Source organism: Microcebus murinus, chromosome 16, assembly GCF_040939455.1.
Source record: "Microcebus murinus isolate Inina chromosome 16, M.murinus_Inina_mat1.0, whole genome shotgun sequence".
In the NCBI taxonomy this organism is placed as follows: domain Eukaryota; kingdom Metazoa; phylum Chordata; class Mammalia; order Primates; family Cheirogaleidae; genus Microcebus; species Microcebus murinus.
Window position 1 is genome coordinate 27,766,616 of NC_134119.1, and position 23,181 is coordinate 27,789,796.

Genomic DNA, 23,181 nt, shown 5'->3' on the forward strand with positions numbered 1-23,181 from the left:
CCCCGGAGGATATGGAGGAAGAAGAGGAGCAGCAGCTGGCAGAATGTGTAGAAGAAACGGCTTTCACTGAAGCCATCGCAACCCCTGCAAAGAAGAGGAAGGGTCAAGTTCATGAATGCCACCAGGTGCTGGGCTCTGGTCCTTCCACTTCAGAGGGATGTGGACCTTTTGCAAAATGCCTTTCAGTCGCCTTCCAAGAAAGCGTCTTTCCCTCCGTTGTTCTGTGTGCTGTAATGTACAAAATAACTGATTTTGATGATCGGGTCTTGGCCTTGTGACATAAATACCCTGAAAAAAAATGAGGTTTGTGCATATGTGTATTCTACATAAACCTGTCAGTAAATGTAGCCGCCACTTTTGAATTCTCTTTTCTCAGAGTGCCCGGATTTTTGCCACTTTGAAATAATGTGCATAATAATCTCAGCAACCAAAAATCATCATCCAGTCCTGTTACTTTATGCTGATTCATTATATCCTGGGTAGTAGCTTTTATATCCCTTTGGGAAATGAAAGCGAAACAAAAACATCTTTTAAAAATGCTGGGTTTGGCCCATTCCTAATAGAAGAGGCCAGATGGTCAGGTACCTATTTCTCACAAACCATCTTGACCTTGAGTATATGCGGGGTACTATACTTCATTCCTGATAGATTTTGGTTTCCATTTCTGCATTGAGCTCCAGGTTTTCTACATTTGGAAGGTGCAGATTTGGACCCTCCCTTTCTAGCTGAAGAAAAAGGCTGGCTTTTGCTGTTTCCTGTTATTTTGAAAGCCCTGGTTTAAGGGCCATGTTCACACTCAGATGCAATGTTCTTTAGAGGTGAGGACCCAATTTTTACCAGAGTAGTAGCCAAGAGAGGAAACAGTGTGAATTACATACTCAATTAAAAAGGAAACATGATTTCTACCTGAAAAAAAATAATAATACAAAAGGAAAGATTATTTTAATGAGAGGGTCAAGGACATATTAGAAGAGACAAGACCAGTCATGAAACATCTCTATTAGGAATGTTTTTGGCTATTGGTAGCAAAAACCCCCAATGGTGGAAAAGATTTCTAGTTGGTTCTCAATATCCATACTTCCCTTCTTCCTTAGTCAACAGAATCCCTGGTTTTAAGCTGAGCACATGGCATCCTGGAATAAAGATTATAGTTTCCAGCTTGCCTTCCATGTCCTAAATATGGCCATGTGAGTTTTGGCCAATGGGAAATGTTGCATGTGACTTCTAGAAAATGTCTTAGAGCGTAAACACCTTCCTCCTCCCTTCTTCCTTGCTGGCTGGAATTTGAGATGTGATGACGACATCTCAAGTACCCATCTTGGACCATGTGGTGAATTAAAGATGGTTGTTGATTCTCTGATCCTTCTCTCTTTGAGGGGAGGAGACTGTTTCCCCTGTAGTTGAATCTGGGCTGGCCTGTGACTTTTTTGACAAGTAGAGTATGGTGGAAATGATGCTAAGCCAATTCTGGGCCTAGCCTTGAAAAGGACAAGCAGCTTCTGCCATGGCCTCTTGGAGCCATGAACTACCACAAAAAATTTTAAACTACCTTGCTGGAGGGACCACCTGCCGAGGCCCTGAGATTCCATGGAAGAGAGGGGGGCCCAGCTGAGCTCAGCATTCCAGCCGTCCCCACCAAAGCACCAGGCATCCAAGTGAAACCAACTTGATCCGCCTAATTAGACCGACCATCCGCTGAGTATCAGTGAGTGACTCCAGTCAATGTTCCATGCATCATTGAAGGATCACCCAGCTGAGCCCTGCCCAGATTTCTGACCCGCAAAACTGCAGAAAATAAAATGGCTGTTGTTTCGGGGCAGTTTGTTGGGCAGCAATAAATAACCATAACAGACCAAGAAGTAGGGTTGTTTGCTGAGGATGGTGTAATGATTGTACCAGCCCTGACCTGGCTGTCTCCAGATTTCTTGTTACACGAGAAAAATAAACCCTATCTCTTTAAGCCTTGGGCTATTGCTCAGGGCCTCAGTTTACCATTTGTCAAATGGAGCATTATCTCCTGTCATTACCTCCCAAAGGTGCCTGAGAAAGTGGAGTAAGAATGAAGAAGAGAAGGCATTTGTCATGTAATATGCACAGTGCTTATGTCTGGGAAGACCAATGAGGGACATGGTCAAACAGTCATACTATGCGTAATGTGATCACAATGGCTGTGAACTTGCCATGGATCAATGGCCATGGATTTTGGAATCAGACACGTCAGGGCTTGAGGCTCAGCTCTCCTACTTTTCCACTCGACAAATTGGGCCGGTCACTAAGTCTCTCCAAGCTTTAGTTGCTTCATCAATAAAACACTGACAATGTGATTTCCCTCCATTGAGTCTGTGTGAGGATTAAATTAAATGAGATTAATCCATGTATTTGATAAATATTGAATATATCCTAGGGGCTAGGCCAGACCCACCCCTGATATTGGTAGGGCCTGGTGTCCACTCATCCTTAAATGTAAATATTTAAAAGTTATGTATCAGGTGAATATCTTGTTTTTAAATGTTCTGTCCTTCTCCTTGAAAAGTATAACTTCAAAACAACCTTAAAGGCCAGGATCAATTTAGGAACCTCAGACTTCTCAGATAGCTGCACTGAAATGTGGTGGTGCTGGGGGACAGTGGCCCCTTCCCTTGGGCTCCTCTCCCAGCCGACAGCCTGCCCTTTTCCTCTCTCATCCCCATCCCCACCCCATACCGTGCACACCCACATGCCTGTGTGCAGCCCCCCAGGCTGCATGCCCAGGCTCCATTCACGCCCATGCTCCACGGTGTCCCTTGGCTACACCCTGGGCCTAGTGTTCTGCCTCCTAAACAAACCAGGAAGAGGCCTGGCAGCAGGCTTGGGACCTCTGGGCAGGGAACTCAGGGGTCTCGGGAACCTGGAGTATTCTAGAAAGGGGGCAAAGGCTTGCATGGGTATGTCCCCTTGGCACTGTGGACCCTCTGCCCTGTGGGGATATATGCAGCTGGAGGATGGCCAGGGCAAGGCCCACCTTGCCTGGGTCTAAGGGTGGGCTTGGTCAACGCTGTGCTGGGTGCAGAAGGCACATGAGTCAGTGAAGCAGGTCCCATGGCTGCCCACCCACCTGTCGAAGGTGGGGCTCATCCCTGCAGTCTGGGCCTCCGTCTCAGCCCCATCTGCAAGAGGAGGGTTTAGCTGATCTGACACCTCCAAGTCTGTGTGGGAGACCAGGCACTGGGGATTTCCTGAATGTCCACATGCATCTCCTGGAAGCCAGGAGGCAGACGGGACAGGGCAGGTTTAAGGTCTGAGTGATCAACTTCCTCCTCCAACCCAGGGCTAGCAGTGCAGGAAGGGCATCCACCACCTAGTCCAACTCGGTCACCTGCACAACACCTCTGGCCCTAACAACGCAACTCCCCTCACACCTGGAATGAAAGTCCAGCTCCTTGCCAAGACCCGCACAGCCTGCTCCCCCAGCTTCTGACCACCCCCAGTCTGCTTGTCACGAGCCTGCTGCGGCTGGCTCCGCTGCGGCTGCCTCGGCCGCGGCGCCCCGGCCACCCTTGCGCTCACGGAACGCATGTTCATGGCGTCCACCCTCCCGCCCCAAGGCCTTCGCCCTCGCCGGTCTCTCCGCCGCGGTGCCAGCTCTCGCATGGCTGGATACCCTCACCGTTCAGGCCTCCGCTTAGATGGCCCCACGCACAGAGACGTCACCGACACCCTTTGGGAGCAGCTCCTGGTCTAGCCCCCTCTCTCTTAGCATGTCACCATTTTACGTCCCTCCCATCACAGCTATAGTGCCGTGGGGCTGGCGGGGGCGCTTCTGCTGACTCTTGAGGACTGTTTACCGGAGGATCGAGAGACCAAGGCGCAGCGCCCGCTCCGGGGCGTCGCGGGGGGCCCCTGGCAGCTGGCCCCTGCGCGCCCAGGGGAGAGGGGCGGAAGGAGCCCAGGCGGCAGCGCCTCCAGCCCAGCCTCCTGCAGCTGCGGGCCTCCGGGCGCCCTGCGCCACTCTGAGCCTGTCCTCGCCTGCGCCACTGGGGTGCAAGAATGTCACAACCCACAGAGAAAAGCAGGCTTCCCACAGGGGTGCCCGGCCTGGCACGCAGAGGGGCTCCTGAATATCTGCTCGTTGCCCTTTCCCAAGCTTTTCCTCAGCCTCCTCTGCTTTGAAATCCTCCGCCCCCAGCAGCGTTGGAGTCAGGATCAGCTGAGCGGTAAGAGCTGGGCTGCAGGAACCAGGGAGCCCGGGAAGCAAATCCCGCCCGCCCCTTACCAGCCCTGTAACCGGGAGCGACTCGGCCTCTCGAGGCCTCAGTCTCCCCATCTGTAAAATGGAGCAAGACGCGATGTCTGAGTCGCTTGGTTCAGTCAACGTCACAAATCAAGGGCTTAATTAATTCTTAACATTCACCACTTCCAGCACAGATATGGGACAGGCTTGGGGGGAGGAAAGAACCTTCTCAAGGTCACGCCGGGGGTCGATGGGTCGAGACCCTCCGGGTCTCCGGATTATGAGACGTCTCAACCTGCTCACCGGCCCGAAGCGCAGGCCCCGCAGACGGCCTGTGAGCGGGCTGGAACGCAGGCCGAGGAGCAGCGGGCCCTCTCCGCTGGGAAGGGGCTCGGGCTCCCCGGGACGGCTGCTCCGCCCGGGACTGGGAGCTGACAGGTGGGCAGCCCGCCGCTGGGACCGGGGTTCTTGGGTGCACCCCCCCCCCCAAGTCCAGACTGTTCTGCAGCAGGGCCCGCCGCAGGAGCCCGCGCGCTGTCGGGGCGGCCGCGCGCCCGCGGGCGGAAGCCCGGCGCTGCCCCCCAGCGGCCGCGCGGGGCCGGCTCCCTCCGCGGCGGCTGCCCGGTGCATCCTGGGAACCTGGGAGACAGAATAATAGGCTCTCCGAATTTGAAAGGCACGGGAGTTTTTCACAGTCTGCTTTTATTTGTTTTTGAATAGATAACACATTTACACGATTCAAAAGATAAAAAAGAGGGTTGCGTGAAAGGGAAGTCTGCGTTCTGGCTTGTTCCCCAGCCCCCCAGTCTCCCCTCCTAGAGACAGGCATTGTTAGGCCTGTCTTGTGTGCCCTCCCAGACACGGGGAGGGCGTCTGTGCAAACACAAATATTTTACAGGATCGGTGGCTTTGTACGCTTTCCTGCCTCTTGCCGCTTCACTTAAAAATGTATCCTGGCGTTTGTTCCATGTTGATTCTCATAGAGTTGCCTCGTTCTTTTGAACAGCTGCATAATATTCCATGGTTTGGATCTCCTGTAGTTATTTGATCCGTCTGCCATCGATGAGCCTTGAGGTTTGCACCTGATCTTTTATAATGTTACAACAAATAACCTTGTTGAAAGCCCTGTTATGTCTAGGCAAGAGTGAAGCACGTAGCTATTGCTGTACAACAAACTGCTCCAAAACTCACTGTCTACAAACAAAAAGCTTTTGTTATTGCTCGTGTGGGGCAGCTGGGTAGCGCTGGCAAGCTGGGCCAAGCTGGGCTAATTTTGCCTTGTCTCCCTGTGTCTGGGATCAGAGGGTCGGCCTGCTGGGGGCTGGCCTGTCTAGGATGGTCCCAATCACATGTCTGGCAGTTGGCTAGCTATCTGCTGAGGTCAGAGGGGTGTCCAGGCCATGTGTCTGTCATCATTTAGCAACACGAGAGGCCTCTTGAGACTTCATGACCAATATGAATTTACTTCTGTTACATTCTATCAGCCCAAGCAAGTCACAAGGCCAGCTCAGTTTCAAGAAGTAGGGAAGTAGAAACCACTTCTCCCAGGGAGGAGCGGCAAAGTCACATTGCAAAGGGTATGATGCAGGGGACATGGACTATTGTGGTCCTGTAAGAATATACTTAGATAAATTTTTATTTTAGAATAATTTTAGATTTACAGAAAAGTTGCAAAGATAGTACAGAGAGTTTCTGTGTACCCCTCAGCCAGTTTCCCCTACTGTTAACATGTTTCTGTGATGCATTTATCACAACTAAAGAACCCAAATCACTAAAATATAAAGGCTCTTTGTAATATTAGCTAAAATCCACACTTTAATCAGATTCCACTAGTTTTTCCTTAATGTCTGTTTTCTTTCCAGGATCGCATCCAGGACATGACATTGCATTTACTTGTCATGTCTCCTTAGGCTCCACTTGGCTGTGACGGTTTCTTAGACTTTCCGTGTTTTTGATGACCTTAACAGTTTTGAGGAGTACTGGTCAGGCATTCTGTACAATGGCCTCCGATTTGGGGTTGTCAATTGTTTTTCTTATGGTTAAACTGGGGCTATGAGTTTTGGGGAGGAAGAGCACAGAGGTGAAGTGTCAGTCTCAACACATTATATCAAGAGAACATGCTATGTACATGTAAAAGGACGTCACTACGCCCAGCCTCCACTTAAGGGATGGAGAGTTATGATTCTCCTCCTTGAGGGAGGAGTAGCTACCAAAGTTATTTGGAATTCTTCTCTTATTTGTTTATTCAATTTTTTTTTTTTTTTTTTTTTTTTTGAGATAGAGTCTCAATCTGTTGCCTGAGCTGGAATGCCATGGCATCAGCCTAGCTCACAGCAACCTCAAACTCCTGGGCTCAAGCGATCCTCCTGCCTCAGCCTCCCCCGTAGCTGGGACTACAGGCATGTGCCATCATGCCCGGCTAATTTTTTCTATATATATTTTTAATTGTTCAGCTAATTTCTTTCTATTTTTTTTAGTAGAGATGAGGTCTCACTCTTGCTTAGGCTGGTCTCGAACTCCTGACCTCAAGCAATCCACCTGCCTTGGGCTCTCAGAGTGCTAGGATTACAGGTGTGAGCCACAATGGCCAGCCTCAATTATTTATTATATCAATGTGCACCCATGGATATTTATTGTATACTTTGCATTATAATGCAATACTATGTTATTTATTTTGTTGCTTAAATTGTTTCAGTTTTGGCCCTTGGGAGCTCTTTCTATTGGCTCCCATGTCCCTTTGTCATACCTTTCTTGTTTTGTTTTTGAGCTGCTCCTTACTTTCTGGCACTACAAGATGCTCCAGGCTCATCTTGCATATTTTCTGCCCACCTATAGAATCAGCCATTGCTCCAAGGAGCCTGGTTCCTTTTGTTGGAGAATGGTATTAGAAACCAAAATCTGGGTGCTGGGTGTGCTTGTTGCTACTGAGGACCTACTGTCAGTGGGCATAGCTAGGAAATACATATATGTATACTAGCCTGTGAATACACATGACTACAATTATTTCTGTATCTATCATTAGTATCTATATTTAGGTAATCACGAGCTCATGCTCATACTAATGTCTCTGACTCTAAGACATTCACATAGTTCATTCTGTCCTTCTCTTCTTGCTCATCTATAACCTCCTCCTTCAACAGTGACAAACCTAGCTCCTGCCATCTGCCATCCATTTACTTAATTGTTCAATTCTAGTACGCATGTACTTGGGTATCAGAATTGTCAACCCATACCCCAGGAGAAACAACTTTACCAACTAAAGTACAGTATGTCTGGACAGTTCTTTTGGTCTTTAGTCTTTTACTTTCTAGTTATTTCCAAAGTTATTTAGGTCGTAACCTCTAGTCCCCCTGTCCTTCAGTGAGATTATCTCATACATTTGTAATACAATTAGATCCTTTTATCATATTCTGCATTCCATCCCATGATCACCTACCCTCTTAGTGGAATTTTTTTTTTTTAATTAAAATACATCAAGGTTCACTTTTTGTGTTGTAAAGTTCTCTGGTTTTGCCTAATGCATAGTGACAAATGAACAGTATAGGATCTCTTTGTATATTCTGGGTATTAATCCCTTATCAGATCTATCAGTCACCACAGTACCATGCAGAACAGTTTCACGTCTCTAAAACGTCCACTGTGCCTCTAGCCAACTGTCTCCCTCTTCCAAATCCTCTGGCAGCCACTGATCTGTTTTCTGTCTCTATGATTTTCTTTTTTGTTTTTTAAATCATATAAATGAAATCATACAGTATGCAACATTTTGAAAATGACTTCTTTTATTTAGTAATATGAATTAAGATTCATCTATATTGTTGTGTGGATTAAGAGTTTGTTCCTTTTGATCGCTGAATAGTGTTCCATAGTGTGGATGTTTCACTGTGTGTCCGTTCACCTATTGAAGGACATCTCAGTGGCCTCCAGCTCTATTGCAGATAAAGCTGCTGTAAACATTTGTATGCAGATTTTTGTGTGGACATAAGATTTCTAGTTAGTTGGCTAAATAATGTAATTGTGAGGTTGTGAATGTAATTGTGAGGTTGTATGGTAAACCCATGTTTAATTTTATTAAGAAACTGCCAAACTGTACTTCCAAAGTACCATTTTCCATTCCCACTAGCAATGAGTGAGAGTGCTTGTTTTTCTGCATTTTGTTAGCACTTGGTATTGCCAGTATTTAGAATTTAGCAATTTTATTAATAATAGGTATGTACTAGTTATTTTGATTTGCATCTTATTTTAAATTGTATTACTATAATGCAAAATGATATTGAGAATTTTTCACATGCTTATTTACCATTTGTATATCTTCTTTGGTAAAATGTCTATTCTTTTTCTTTTTTTTTTTTTTTAGATGGAGTCTCACTTTGTTGCCCAGGCTAGAGTGAGTGCTGTGGCGTCAGCCTAGCTCACAGCAACCTCAAACTCCTGGGCTCAAGTGATCCTACTGCCTCAGCCTCCTGAGTAGCTGGGACTACAGGCATGTGCCTCCATGCTGGGCTAATTTTTTCTATATATTTTTAGTTGGTCAATGAATTTCTTTCTATTTTTAGTAGAGACAGGGTCTCGCTCTTGCTCAGGCCAGTTTCAAACTCCTGACCAGTTTCAAACTCCTGACCTGAGCGATCTGCCCGCCTCAGCCTCCCAGAGTGCTAGGATTACAGACGTGAGCCACCGTGCCCGGCCTAAGATGTCTATTCTTATGTTTTGTCCATTTTTAATTGTAATTTTTGTTTTCTTATTGTTGAGTTTTAGACATTGATTGCATATTCTGGATATGATCTTTGGGATGGTTAATTTTATTCGTCAACTTCATTGGGCTAAGGGATGCCCAGATAGCTGGTAAAACATTATCTGCATTTGAATCAGTAGACTGAGTAAAGAACATTGCCCTCACCAATACAGGTGGGCATGATCCAACCCACTGAGGATCTGAATAGATCAGAAAGGCAGAGAATGGGCAAATTCTCTCTTTTCTTGAGCTGGGCATTCATATTCTTCTGCTCTTTGACATCAGAGCTCCTGGTTCTTGGCTCTTTGAACTATGGATCTTACACCAGCTGTCACTCCGCGCCCCCAGTGTCTTTTATACAGCAAAAGTTTAATAAAGTCCAACTATCAATTTTTTCTTTCATGGATTGTGTTTTTGTATTGTATCTAAAAACTTGTCACCAAACTCAAAGTCAAATAGATTTTCTTCTATGTTTCTTCCAGGAGTTTTATTATTATTATTATTATTTTACATTAAGTCTATGAACTATTTTGAGTTCATTCTAGTTAATTTTCGTGTAAAGTATAAGGTCTATGCTGAGAATTTGTCTCTCTCTCTCTGCCTACATAAACATCTAATTGTTCCAACATCTTTGTAAAAAATCAGTTGAATATTTGTGTGGGTGTATTTCTGGACTCTCTGTTCTGTTCCATTGGTCTGTGTGTCTGTTTTTTTGATCACACTGTCTTGGATTACTGTAGCTTTGTAGTAAGACTTGAAATTGGACAGTGTGAGTTCTCTCCAACTTGGTTCTTTCAGAATTTTGTTGGCTATTCTAGTACCTTTGCCTTTCAATGTAAATTCTAGAATCAGTTTGTCAGTATCTACCCAAAAGCATGCTGAGATTTTGATTAATATTGCACTAAGTCTATAGATCAAATTAGGAAGAATTGATATCATAATGATATTGAGACTTTCAATCTGTGAACGCAAAATATCTCTCCATCATTTCGTTTTTGTTTTCCTTTTTTTCCTCCAGCTCCTTGTAACCATTATTTTACTCTCTGCTTCTATGAGTTCAAATCTTTTACATTCCACATGTAAATGAGATCATGTGGGATTTGTCTTTCTGTGCCCAGCTTATTTCACTCAACCTAATGACTTCTAGATTCATCCATATTGTCGCAAATGGTAATAATACTTCCTTCTTTGTTAAGGCTGAATAGTGTTCCATTGTGTATGTATTCCAGATTTTTCTTTATCTGTATTTTTCTTTATCTATATTGGTGGACACTTAGGTTGATTTTGTATCTTGGCCATTGTCAATAATGCTACGGTCAACATGGAATTATCTCTTTGACATACTGATTTTATTTCCTCTGGATGTATACCCAGTAGTGGGATTGCTGTCTTATATGGTAGTTGTATTTTTAATCATTTGAGGAAGCTTCATACTGTTTTCTAGGGTGGCCTATTACCGTAAGTTAAGTAACCTAAGTTCACACCAACAGTGGACAATTATTCCCTTTTCTCCATATCCTCTCCAGCACTTACCTTTTGCCTTTTGCTTTTTTGATAATAGCCATTCTAACAGGTGTGAGGTGTTATCTCCCAGTCATTTTAATTTGCATTTCCCTGATGATTAGTGATGTTGAATTCTTTTTATACTTTGGGCCACTCGTATGTCTATTTTAGAGAAATATCTATATAGGTCTTTTGCCCAGTTTTTAATTGGATTATTTGGTTTTTTGCTATTGAGTTGAGTTCCTTATATATTTTGGATCTTTAGCTTCTTTATTTTATTTTATTTTATTTTTTTTTTTTGAGGCAGAGTTTCGCTTTGTTGCCCAGGCTAGAGTGAGTGCCGTGGCGTCAGCCTAGCTCACAGCCACCTCAAACTCCTGGGCTCAAGCGATCCTCCTGCCTCAGCCTCCCGAGTAGCTGGGACTGCAAGCATGGGCCACCATGTCCAGCTATATATTTTAGATCTTAACCCCTTATCATACACGGGGTTTGTGAATATGGTATTTTCCTCATTTTATTGGTTGTCTCTTCACTCTCTCCATTATTTAGATCTTTGATTTCTTTTGTCAATGTTTTATAGCTCTCTACATATTTTGTTAGATTTATACCTTAGTATTTTGCCTGGGGGTATGCTCTTGTAAAAGCTATTGTAAAATGCTATTGTAACAGCATCCCCCAGGCAAAGTACTTAGGTATAAATCTTGTTTATTAATTTAAAAATTCTACTGGTTTATTGCTTGCATATAAGAAAGAAATTGACTTTTGTATATTGACCTGGTGTCCTATGTCCTTGCTGAGCGTGCTTATTAATTCCAAAAGTTGTTCATTTGTTTGCTTGGTAGGTTGTTTGGGATTTTCTGTGTAAATAATCATGTCATCCATGAATAAAAACAGTTTTGTTTCTTCCTTTCCAAACTGGATACTTTTTATTTCATTTCCTTGCACTAACTAGGACTTCCAATATGATGGTGAGTGGGAATGCTATGATAGGGCATTCTTGTCTTTTTCTCAATTTTATCAGGAAGACATTCACTCTATTACATTAAGTATGATGCTGCATACTGATTTTTTTTTAATATATTCTGTATTTGTTTAAGGAATTTTTCTTCTTTATTTTTTTATTTTTTTGAGACAAGGTCTTGGTCTGTTGCCCGGGTTAGAGTGCAGTGGCACGATCATAGCTCACCCCTGGGCTCAAGCAGTTCTCTTGCCTCAGCCTCCTGAGTAGCTGGGAAAACAGGCACATGCCACCACGCCCAACCAATTTTAATTTTTTGTGTGTGTGGATACAGGGTCTTGCAATGTTTCCCAGCCTCCCAAAGTGCTAGGATTACAGGCATGAGCCACTGCACCGGGCCAGGAATTTCCCTTCTATTTCATTTTTAGAGCTTTTATCTTGAATGGACATTGCACTTTGTCAAATGCTTTTTCTATGTCTATTGATACGTTTTTTCTTATTTAGTCTATTATATGCTGTTATTACATTGATTTATTTACAAATATTGATTCAACCTTCTCTTCCTGGAATGAACCCCATTTAATTGTGATATATTATCATCTTCTTTATATATTGCTAGATTAAATTTGCTAATATTTTATTAAGGATATTTGCAGTTACATTATGAAAGATATTTGTAGCGTTCTTTTCTTTAATTTATTTATCTGATTTGGGCATTAGAGTAATTCTGGCCTCATAATATGGGTTGGGAAGTGTTCCTTTCTCTTTTATTTTTCAGAATATGATATATAAAATTGGTATTATATCTTCCTTAAATGTCTGGCAGAATTCATCAGAGAAACCATCTGGTTCTGGTCTTTCCTTTTATGGAAGGCTTTAAACTACTGACTGAATTGGTTTAATAGATGTAGAGCAATTTAGGTTATCTGGCTTTCCTTAAGTGAGTTTTGGTAGTTTGTATCTTTCAAAGAATTGGTTCATTTTATCTAAATTACCAAATTTACATGAATAGAGTTGTCCATAGTACTCCCTTGTTATCCTTGTAGTTTCTATGGGATCAGTAATAATGACCCCTTTTGTTCTTGATGTTGGTAATTTATGTCTTCTTCCTTTTGTTCTTGGTTAGCCTGGTGAGGGACTTACACATTTTATTAATCCTTACAAAGAACCAGCTTTTGGGTTTCTTGATTTTTCTCTATTTTCCTGTTTTCAATTTCATTGATTTCTGCTCTAATTTTTTTATTATTTTCTTCCTCCTGTTGTCTTAAATTTAGTTTTTTGTTTCTTATCTAGTTTCCTAGGGTGGAAGTTTAGGCTATTGATTTTAGAACTTTATTGTTTTCTAACGTACAAATTTAATGCTATACATTTTCTTCTAAGCTCTGCATTGGCTAAATCCCACAAATTTCGATAACTTTCATTTTCATTTAGTTCAAGGTATTTTCTAATTTCTCTCATGACTTCTTTTTTGACCTTTAATTTATTTAGAAGTGTTTTCTTTAATTTCCAAATACAGTCAGCTATATTTCTGTTTTTGATTTCTAGTCTAATTTCTTTGTGGAATGAGAACATAATTTGTATGATTTTTGTTCTTTTACATTTTTGAAGGTGTATGTTATGATCTAGAATGTGGTCTATCTTGGTAAATGTTCCATGTGCCTTTGAGAAGAATGTGCATTCTGTTATTGGATGAAATGTTCTATAAATGTCAATTAGATTAGATTAATTGATAGTGTGATTCAGGTCATCTATATCCTTATTGGTTTTCTGCCTGTTTGATCTGTTAATTAACGAAAGAGGAGTATTGAAGTCTCCAACTGTAATAGTGGATTTGTCTATTTTTCTTTTCAATTCTGTCATTTTTTCTCATGAGTTTTGACACTTTGTTGTTAGGAGCTTAAGATCATTATGAGTTCTTGTAGAATTGACCCCTTATCATTATATAATGTCCCTCTTTATTCTTGACAACATTCCTTATTCTAAAGTCTGCTTTATCTAGAAAAAAATAGCTACCCCAGCATGTTTTGACTCATGTTAGCATAGTGTATCTTCCTCCATTCCTTTACTTAAAATGTTTGAGATATAATTCGCATACCATAAAATTCATGATGTTAAAGTATATAATTCTGTGCTTATTATTATACTATTATATTAATAGTATAATCACAAAGATATGCAATACTCACCACTAATTCCAGAAACTTATAATCACCCCAAGAAGAAACCCCATACCCATTAGCAATTATTTCTCATTCCTCCTCCCCCAGTCCCTGGCAACCACCAATCTGCTTTTTGTCTCTATGGATTTGCCTGTTCTGGCATTTCATATAAATGGTATCATACAATGTGATTCAATATTGTGTCTGGTTTCCATTGTGCCTTTCCATTTTGTTTATCTGTTTATCAGCTGATGGACATTTGGGTTGTTTTCATTTGTTGGCTCTGATGAATAGGCTGCTATGAACATTCGTGTATGAGTTTTTGTCTGGATATGTTTTCAGATCCCATAGTTATATACCTAAGAGTAGAATGGCTGAGTTATTTGGTAACTATATTTAACATTTTGAAGAATCACCAAATTTGTATGTAACAGATGCACCATTTGACATTGTATTAGCAATATAAGAAGGTTCCATCTTTTCAACATCCTTGCTAATACTTGTCATTGTACATAATTTTTTGGTATTATTAATAATATTTTGGTAAAGTAGATATAACATAATATTTGCTATTTTAGTAATTTTTAGGTATCCTATTTAGTGGCATTAATTACATTCACAAAGTTCTACAATTATCACCACTATCTATATCCAAAATATTTTTTATCACCCAAACCGAAATTCTGCAACCATTTAGCAACTCCCAATTCCCTCCTTCCCCCAGCCCCTGGTAACCTCTAATCTTCTCTCTGTCTTTATGAATTTGCCTATTCCAGACATTTCACATAAGTGGAATCATACAATTTCTGTCCTTTTGTGTTTGGCTTATTTGACTTAGCATAATGTTTTCAAGGTTTATACTTGTAGCATGTATCAACTTCATTCCTTTCTATGACTGAATAATGCTCCATAATATGTATATACCGCATTTTGTTTGGCCATTCATCTGTTGATGGATACTTGGCTTATTTCCACCTTTTGGCTATGGTGGATAAAGTGCTGCAATGAACACTGGCATATTGGCATGCCCGTCTTCAGTTCTTTGCAGCATAAAGCTAGGAGTGGAACTCCTGGAAGTTTAGCTTTTTAAAGAATTGGAAAGCTTTTCTATAGCAGCTGCCCCATTTTGCATCCTCACCAGCAATGTAGAAGTTTCCAATTTCTCCACGTCCTTGCTAACACTTGTACTTTTATTTTTCACTTATCTTTTTAAATAGTTATGCTGGTAGGTATGAAGTGGTATATCATTGTGGTTTTGATTTTGCATTTCTCTAATGACTAATGATGTTCGTCTATTTTTTAAATTGTGTTGTTTCACTTTTTATGTTGTTGAGTTGTAGGAACTCTTTATATATTCTGGATATTAAACCGTTATCAGATATATAATTTGCAAGTATGTTCTCCTGTTGCAGAGGTTATCTTTTTTTTTTTTTTTTTTTTTGAGACAGAGTCTCACTTTGTTGTCCAGGCTAGAGTGAGTGCCGTGGCGTCAGCCTAGCTCACAGCAACCTCAAACTCCTGGGCTCAAGCGATCCTCCTGCCTCAGCCTCCCGAGTAGCTGGGACTACAGGCATGCGCCACCATGCCCGGCTAATTTTTTATATATATATCAGTTGGCCAATTAATTTCTTTCTATTTATAGTAGAGACGGGGTCTCGCTCTTGCTCAGGCTGGTTTTGAACTCCTGACCTTGAGCAATCCGCCCGCCTCGGCCTCCCAAGAGCTAGGATTACAGGCGTGAGCCACAGCGCCCGGCCTCAGAGGTTATCTTTTGATAATGACATTTGCTGCACAGTTTTTCATTTTAATTAATTAATTTTTTTCTTTTATTACTCATGCTTTTGCAACCATTACCAAATCCAAGGTTATAAAGATTTACTCCTATGTTTCCTTCTAAGAATTTTATGATTTAGCTTTTATATTTAGCTTTTGATTTATTTTTAGCTCATTTTTGTATACAGTGTGAGGTAGGGACTCAACTTCATTCTTGTGCATGTGGAAATTCAGTTGTCCCAGCACAATGTATTGAAGAGACTATTCTTTCCCCATTGACTGGACTTATCACCCTGGCTAAAAATCAATTGGCCATGGATGTTCGGGTTTATTTCTGGACTTTGAATTCTATTCCATTGGTCTATATGTCTACCCTTATGCCAGTACCACACAGTTTTAATTATTATAGCTTTATAGCAAGTTTTGAAATCAAGAATGTGAATCCCTAAACACTGTTCTTCTTTTTACATGTCTCCTTATAAGAGGGAAGCAGAGGTACATTTGACCTACAGGCACTGATGAGGCACTGACATGAACACAGAGTGGTCTTGATTGGAGTGATTTGGCCACAGACCAAGGAATGACCGCAGCTACCAGAAGCTGGAAGAGGCAAGGAAGGGATTCTCCCCCTTTCAGCCATGCCAACACTTTGATTTCAGCCCAGTGATACTGATTTTCAATTCCTGGCCTCCAGAATAGTAAGAGAGTAAATTTCTATCGTTTTTGGTAATTTGTTATAGCAGCCCTGGGAAACCAATACAGGTTGAGTATCCCTTATCTGAAATGCTTGGAACCAGAAGTGTTTCAGATTTCAGATTTTTTTGGATTTGGGAATATATGCACATACATATTGAGATATCTTGGGGATGGGACCCAGGTCTAAACACAAAATTTATTTATGTTTCATGTACACCTTATACACATACCCTGAAGGTAATTTTATACAATATATATATTTTTAGAGATGAGGTCTCGCTATGTTGCCCAAGCTGACCTTAAACTGCTGGGCTCAAGCAATCCTCCTGCCTCAGCCTCCCAAGTAGCTGGGACAATAGATGTTCACCGCCACACCTGGCTACACAATACTTTTAATAATTTTGTGCATAAAACAAAGTTTTGACTACATTTTGACTGCAACCCACCACATGAGGTCAGCTGTGGAATTTTCCACCTGTGGTGTACTGTCGGTGCTCAAAAATTTCAGATTTTGGAACATTTCAGCTATCACATTTTCAGATTAGGGATGCTCACCCCATACAGCATGGCTTGTCACTTTTTTGTTGAAAGCTGAACATGTTGTATAGGATAATAAATATTGAGGTAAATACATCTTTAGTGTGAGGATTGATGTTAATCTGGCTAGGAGTCGGGCTCCCTTTGATGCTTGTTGTAGCCATGGGCACCAGGGACCTCAGGTTCCTTTAATGTCCTTGTTTTCTCCCCCCTTCTTGGCTCTGGAGTTTTCCTTTGTACTGTTCCTTAGAGAGAGCCTGTGTCTTGCAGCTGTAATTCACTGCGTTCTGCTGGAGGCTTATTGGTGTGACGGTAGAGTGTGGGGAAGGGAGGGCATTCCCTAACCCTGTAATTACGTCTCTGTCTTTTGGTGGCCTCTTGCTTCAGGAGAGTGGCCTTCGGAAGTGTTTCCCTTCCTCCTTCATGGGTAGAACTTCCCCCTCTCCCTGCTTCTTTTCCCCCTCAGGGCTGGAATGAAGCAGAGAATTGCCCTCTGGCAAAGTCCTTCCATCTGGGGAGTAGGGAAAGGGTCTGGGAGGGCTCGGTCATCACTGTTCTTTGCCCTGCCCTGCCAGGGCCACAGGGGGCTTTCTCAGATCCTTCCTTCTAGAACCCCATGAGCTTCTTGGAGGAAAAACCTGCAAAAGTGTGAGGCCTTCCCTCCCCTCCCCATGACTGTGGTCTCCAGTCGCTTCCCATGCTCCTGCCCGTCTGCACTTGGCCTTGGCAATCATCAGGATTACTAGCAAGGCCTTCCCACTGACTCGCGGCACTGCTCCAAGCAAGCAGATCTCGGGGGCCACATTGCTCTGCATGCACCTGGCTCCCTGGGCTTTCGGGCGGCCATTTGCCCTGCAACCCCAATTCTCTAACGGGCTTGAGGAAAATAATTGATTTTCAGCTTATCTAGCTTTTTCTTGTTGGAAGGTCAGGAGTAGCGACATCCAAGTTCTTTACGTGTCAGAGTTGAAACCGGAAGTCCCCACTGTGGCCATCTTTAAATCTCAATCTACTACAGCACGTAAGAAACATCAAGAGTCACAGAATCATAGAACTATAATCTCGGAATCATAAAGACTTTGGCACATAGAGTCATAGAGTTTTACAACTGGGGAATCATAAATTCTAAGAGTAAAAATTCCCCAGATTGAAAATCTCTGTGGGCCCCCCGCTGCTTATAGGATGACACGATGTAAAATGGTTTTTATGATCTGACCTGATCTTCCATCTCTCCATCCTCATTTCTCACCACTTATCTCACCTCCCACCCAAGCCCACCCTCCCTCCCACTCTCTGCCAGAAACAAATTCTGTCTTGCACCAGGGCTCCAACCACGTCCTAAAGTACTTGAGATTCTCTGATGCACCTTGAATATTTCCTGGAACATAACAAACCCTCAGCAATCATTTGTTAATATAATTAATGAATAAAATTATAAAACTCTCAGCACAGCGTGTAGTGCGTAGAAGGATTCATAGTGGCCGACCTCTATCATCCACTTGATTTTCACCTGATACGTCTCTAACCATGTCAACATGTACTGATTAATTTAATACAATTTCATGTAGTAGGTGCTACTAATATTCACACTTCAAAGATGAGGAAACTGAGGCACAAAGAGGCTAGCAACTTGCCCAGTGTTACCCAGTTGGTAAATGGCAGAACTGGGATTTGAACTCAGGGAACTGTCATAAAAGGGTTGTAATTAGCATGAAGCCTCCACTATTAATATTTGCCAGGCACTGTGCTAATGCTAGATGCACTACATGCATAATCTGTAATTTCACAATAACCTCCATTCAGCACATGAAGAAATGGAGGCTCAGAGAGGTTAGGTAACTTAGCCAGGGTCACACAGTTGGTAAACCTGGAACTAAAACGTTCAAACCAGGTTGGCCTGCTCTAATTCCCACATTCTCTCCTATTCTGGCATGGTTTCTGCTGGCTGTCTCTGGAGGAAGGGAGTGCCTTTGCCTGCGTGTCAAGCCTTCAAACTCCTCTTCCTCCAAGACAGATCTCAAGGATCCCTTTGCTATGAAGCCTTCCCTGACTTCGCCCCCACCTGTCCCCAGCTGCCAAAGTCACCCTGCCTCCCAGAGCCTCCGCAGCCCACTCCTGTGCCCTTCACACAGCAGTGCAGCCAGTGGTTAAAAACACAGGCTCTCCCGGTGGTCTTATATTGCCACTCACTGCAAACACACACACGTGCACACGTACACACACACACACACACACACACACACACACACAGCTTCAAGAAACAGTCCTTGGCCTTGCTATGTGGGATAAACTCAGACATTTCCTCCTCTTTTCTCTTCTCTCCCCATATCTCCTCTTCCATCCCTTTCTAACTCTTCTCTTCTCTTTCCTTCTTTTCTCTTCTCTCTTTTCCATCTTTTCCATTTTTAGAAACTGCTGGTTTAGGTCCACTAAATTGATTTCATGCCCCATGAAGGCAGTGTGACCTCTGGCTTGGAAATCACTTATCTGGCTTGAAAAGCACTTATCAACTGGAATCTTTCTGGCGTCCCGAGAGGAGTGCTGGGCTTGCACGCCCTGGCGCAGGGGCGTTCCAGCCCGGGAGGCGAGCGGTTTCGTTGCTGGACAGCACTCATTGTTAGAAAGTCCTTCCTCCTCTGAAGCTGAAGAGAGCCTCCTGCAACTTCCCCACGGGCTCCTGTCTGGCTCGCTGCTCTGCGGCTGCGTGTTATCAAGCAAGTCGCCTCATCTCGCTGGGCTTCCCTTTCTGCCCCTGTCCCCATACATGTGTCCCCACCCAGTGCTCAGCGCCTCAAAGTCCACAAAGCCTTGCTTCCGGTTGGGGCACTGACCTTCACCGTCATCCCCATAGCTGTGTTTGTTTGCTCCCATGGGGGCGGGAGTCACTGGGCCAGTCCAGCCGTAGTGGCTCAAGTCTTCAGCTCCTGCAGCAGAGAAGTTTGTGAAATATCAAAAGAGGGTTTCTTTTGCCCCCTTGAATCTCTTTGGCTTGTTTCCTTTCCTCAACTGCTTGAATCTTCCTAGCGAGATACCCAGTTGGGTTAACAGAGAGCATTTTGGAAATCAAAATTACTGTTGAAAGGTGAAAGAGTATGTTAGCCTTTAACATGTTAGTCTGAATTTTCCCCAGCCTGTCTTTTCCTCTATCACCCTCAAATCAGCCAGGGGATGGGAATCCTGATGGTGGCCCTCCATAGGGTCTCCTCAGGAGTGGGATGAGAGGCAGTAGCCAGCCCTCGCCCTGATATAAGTGCCAAATTCTTAGGACTAAATGATACCCTTGGCCCCAAAAGTCCAAACTCTCTCTCTCTTCATTCATTCACTGAACAAGTATTTGCTGAGCACCTTGTATGTGCCAAGCCTTGTGCTTGGTGTTGCAGGTACCATGGAGACCAAGACAGTCCCCATCCCTGGCCTCCCTGGCACATGCAGTCTGGCAGTAACAGGGACAACCAGCCAGTTATGAGGAGAGGCAGGTCCCCCACTAAGGCCAGGGGGTTGAGCAGGGTCGCCTCGGTTCACTGGGTGGTGGGATCAGGGAAGGCTTCCAGGCAGGGCATTCTAGCCGAGACCTGAAGGACCAGGAGCCTGTGGTCGAGTGGTCAGTCTCTCTCTCCCAGCCCCCACCCGGGCAGCGTCAATGTCCCTGTCATCTTCCCCAGCCCGATGGTTCACTAGTGTAAATCGGTACTTTCCAAGTTTTAGCTCATGAGAATGTTGTTTTGTTTTGTTTAACTGCAGATTCCAGGACCTCTATAGGAGTCTGCGTCTGGGCTGTGATTTGCATGTTAGTCCTGGCTCATATCTTCAGACACCCTGGTCTATGTCAGAATTCCACAATTTTGGCATCTACCCTTGACTATTTGTTCAGCTTCTGAAAGAGAGAAGAAAAGGAAGTTGAGGCAGGAATGCCAGGGCTGTCTTTCTGTGGTTGCAGAGTCTGGAGAGGCGGTTGGAGGGTGGTGCTGGCGACAGCAGGGACTGGGATGCCCCAGAGGGGTCCAGTGACCTGGTGTGGGGGGCTCCTACCACCCACAGCACGCCCACTCCCTCCCCTCGCAGTGGAAGGCCATGGGCATGTGGCAGCACCGGGCACATAATTAGCAGCGCCCTTGTTCCCAAACTGCTAAGCATTTCAAGACGTGACAGCAGAGCAGGAATTTAAGCGTGACTCCCTCTGCATGTGGGGCCCGTGCAACCCGGGGACTGCGCCCCTGGCAGGCTCTGTAGGCGTCGTGGTGAGTGGGCGGGGACCAAGCTGAAACCCTGAAATGAAACCAGGCGGGTGAGTACTCAAGGAAGAAGGGTCCTTATAGCGTGGCTCAGTCCCCTCCATGTTTGATTGTCCAATCGCCCTGCAAACTGGTGGCAGAGTGAGATCAGAACGCACCCGAGACCCTCCCTCTGTCCCTCTCCATGTCTGTGCTTTCCCTAAGTGGTCGCATCCCACGCAATGTCTTTCGAAACCGTGCACGTGCTTATCCTCAGCTCCCCCCCACCTTTGTCGCCCCAGCTCCAGCCTCCTGTGTCCAGCCGTCCCCAACGGCAGCGGCCTCTTGCTTCCTCTTCTCCCTACCCCCTCCCCTACCTTCCTCCAACCCCCCCCCCACACACACACACACACACAGCCACCAGAGTGTGTTTCCAATCTGTGCGCTGGATCCTGGCCCGCCCTGCTCCCGCCTCAGGCGCTGCACGCGGATCGCCTCCCAACCTCCTCTCGGTGGCCTGGAGCTCACCCCCGTGGCTTCTCCATGGCCGTCTGCCTTTCTCTCTGCTGCCATGGGGACGGGGGTCCCTGGCAGGGGACACCTCCCTTCTTGCTGTGGCTCACATGCACCCAGCTCAAGTCTGCCTTGCGTGCTGGGTCCCTCTCCCCGGGACAGTCTTCCCCTGTCCCCCCTCTGGCTCCCTGTCCCTTAGGTCGTGTCTCAGCTCACAGGCTCCTCCCCAGAGAGGGCCTCCGCGCAGGCTGTGCGCAATACACCCGCCACTCGCTAGCCGCTGCCTTCTTCATTTTCCTCCAAACCAGCGATCCGCATATTTGCTCCTTAGTTTCACCCTCTCTCGCCCTGCTCGCTGCTCCCTTGCTCAGGGCCTCGCATGGGGCCTGGCACGTAACTGGCGCTCTATAAAGAATTGTTGTAGGAATGAATAAATCAGTAATCAAACACATTCACTCAGCAAACACATGTTCAGAGGCTGTTCCGTGTCAGGGGCTGTGCCAGCACCGAGAACTTGGACGTGGAGCAAGTGGACGAGGAAGGGCCCCTGCCCGCAGGGAGTCAGATCACCACCTTGGGGACAGCCGATCTGTGTTTGCAGAGGCCTCAGAGTGACAGAGTGGCTGGTCTAGGCTGAGTCTGAGCCCGGCCAACAAGATGGGGTGAGGGTGGAAGATCCGTGGGTCTTTGCAGCAATTAGTTGAATTTTAGGGACCGTCAATGTCCTTTTTCTGAAGAGCTAGCAGCTCTCTGTCCCTCTGTGGTCCCAAACCCACTAGGCCAGCACGGGGGCCCATACTCACGAAGGGGGCTCTTGGGGTCCCAGCCCCCATAAGAGGTTGTGCTTAGGGGCTGGGTGTGATTCACTTCCCGCTGGTGCTAAAATCAGGAGGAAGGAGGTGCCCTCCGCGCAGAGGAAGCCGAGCCTTACCCACTGGGCATGTGGCCCAGCCTGGGCCGGCCCGGTGGGTTCCTTGGAATTCCTCAGGCCACGCCCCGGAAAACCCCAGCCTTCCCACTTCTCCTCCAGCCTTCCAGCCTCACAAGGCAGGTGGCCACAGCTTGCCACCCCCTGCAGCCCTGGCATTGTCCATTTCCTCCTTCTGGGCAGAGGGTGTGTTTGAAGCTGAAGGGCAGATGCAGGTGCCCCGGAAGCCCACCTCCTCCAGGAAGCTGTCTCTGCTTTCTCCCTGGGAGTGCCTCCTTCTTTCCCTTACCCCACAGCACATACCCTCCTCCTAGTTCATTTATCCATGGATCCATCCATCTGCCCATGGAGCCAGCCAGCCCCCCACCCAACAAATGCTCATCGAGCACCTGCTCAGCTCCCAGGACTTACTCACGTAGTGACCAAGGACGTGGTCCCGTCCTCCCGAGCTTATAGTCGGATAAGGGGAAGAGTCATTATGCAACTAACTGCAAATTAAAATTTTAACTACAGCTGTCATAAATGCTACACAAGAGAAGTACCTGAGCCCCCTTGGAGGCACTGGTGGCGGGAAGATTCCCTGAGGAAGAATGTTTCACCCAAGACCTCCCTGGCACTGTGGCAGCCAACAGCCACATTCAACTACTGAGCATCTGAAATGTGGCCAGTGCCACCGAGGCACTGATTTTTTTTTTATTTTACTTCATTGCAATTAGTTGAAGTTTAACTTTAAAAACTAAAGCAGCGTAAAATTTGATTTTGTTGTCTGTTAAACACGAGTTTATTGTTTTGGTAGGATTACAATTTTACTTTGTAGAAAATTCGAAGACTTAAAAAAAAAAAGAATGTCAAATATCACAATATGTTTACATTGTTTGCATGCTGAAATGCTAGGACTTTGGATATCAGATTAAATAAATATCAGTTAAAATGAATTTCATCTGTTCCTTTTAACTTTTTT

General features: G+C 44.7%; 1 long non-coding RNA gene across 1 annotated transcript in view; it reads left to right on the forward strand.

Moving 5' to 3' along the window:
* The window catches only part of LOC142861153 (uncharacterized), a 36,731-nt gene extending 13,576 nt beyond the window's left edge, over positions 1 to 23,155 (forward strand). Inside the window, exon 2 of the long non-coding RNA XR_012912534.1 lies at positions 22,734 to 23,155. This is a non-coding gene — a long non-coding RNA (uncharacterized LOC142861153). The remainder of the gene's footprint in view (positions 1 to 22,733) is intronic.
* Positions 23,156 to 23,181: the final 26 nt, after the last annotated feature.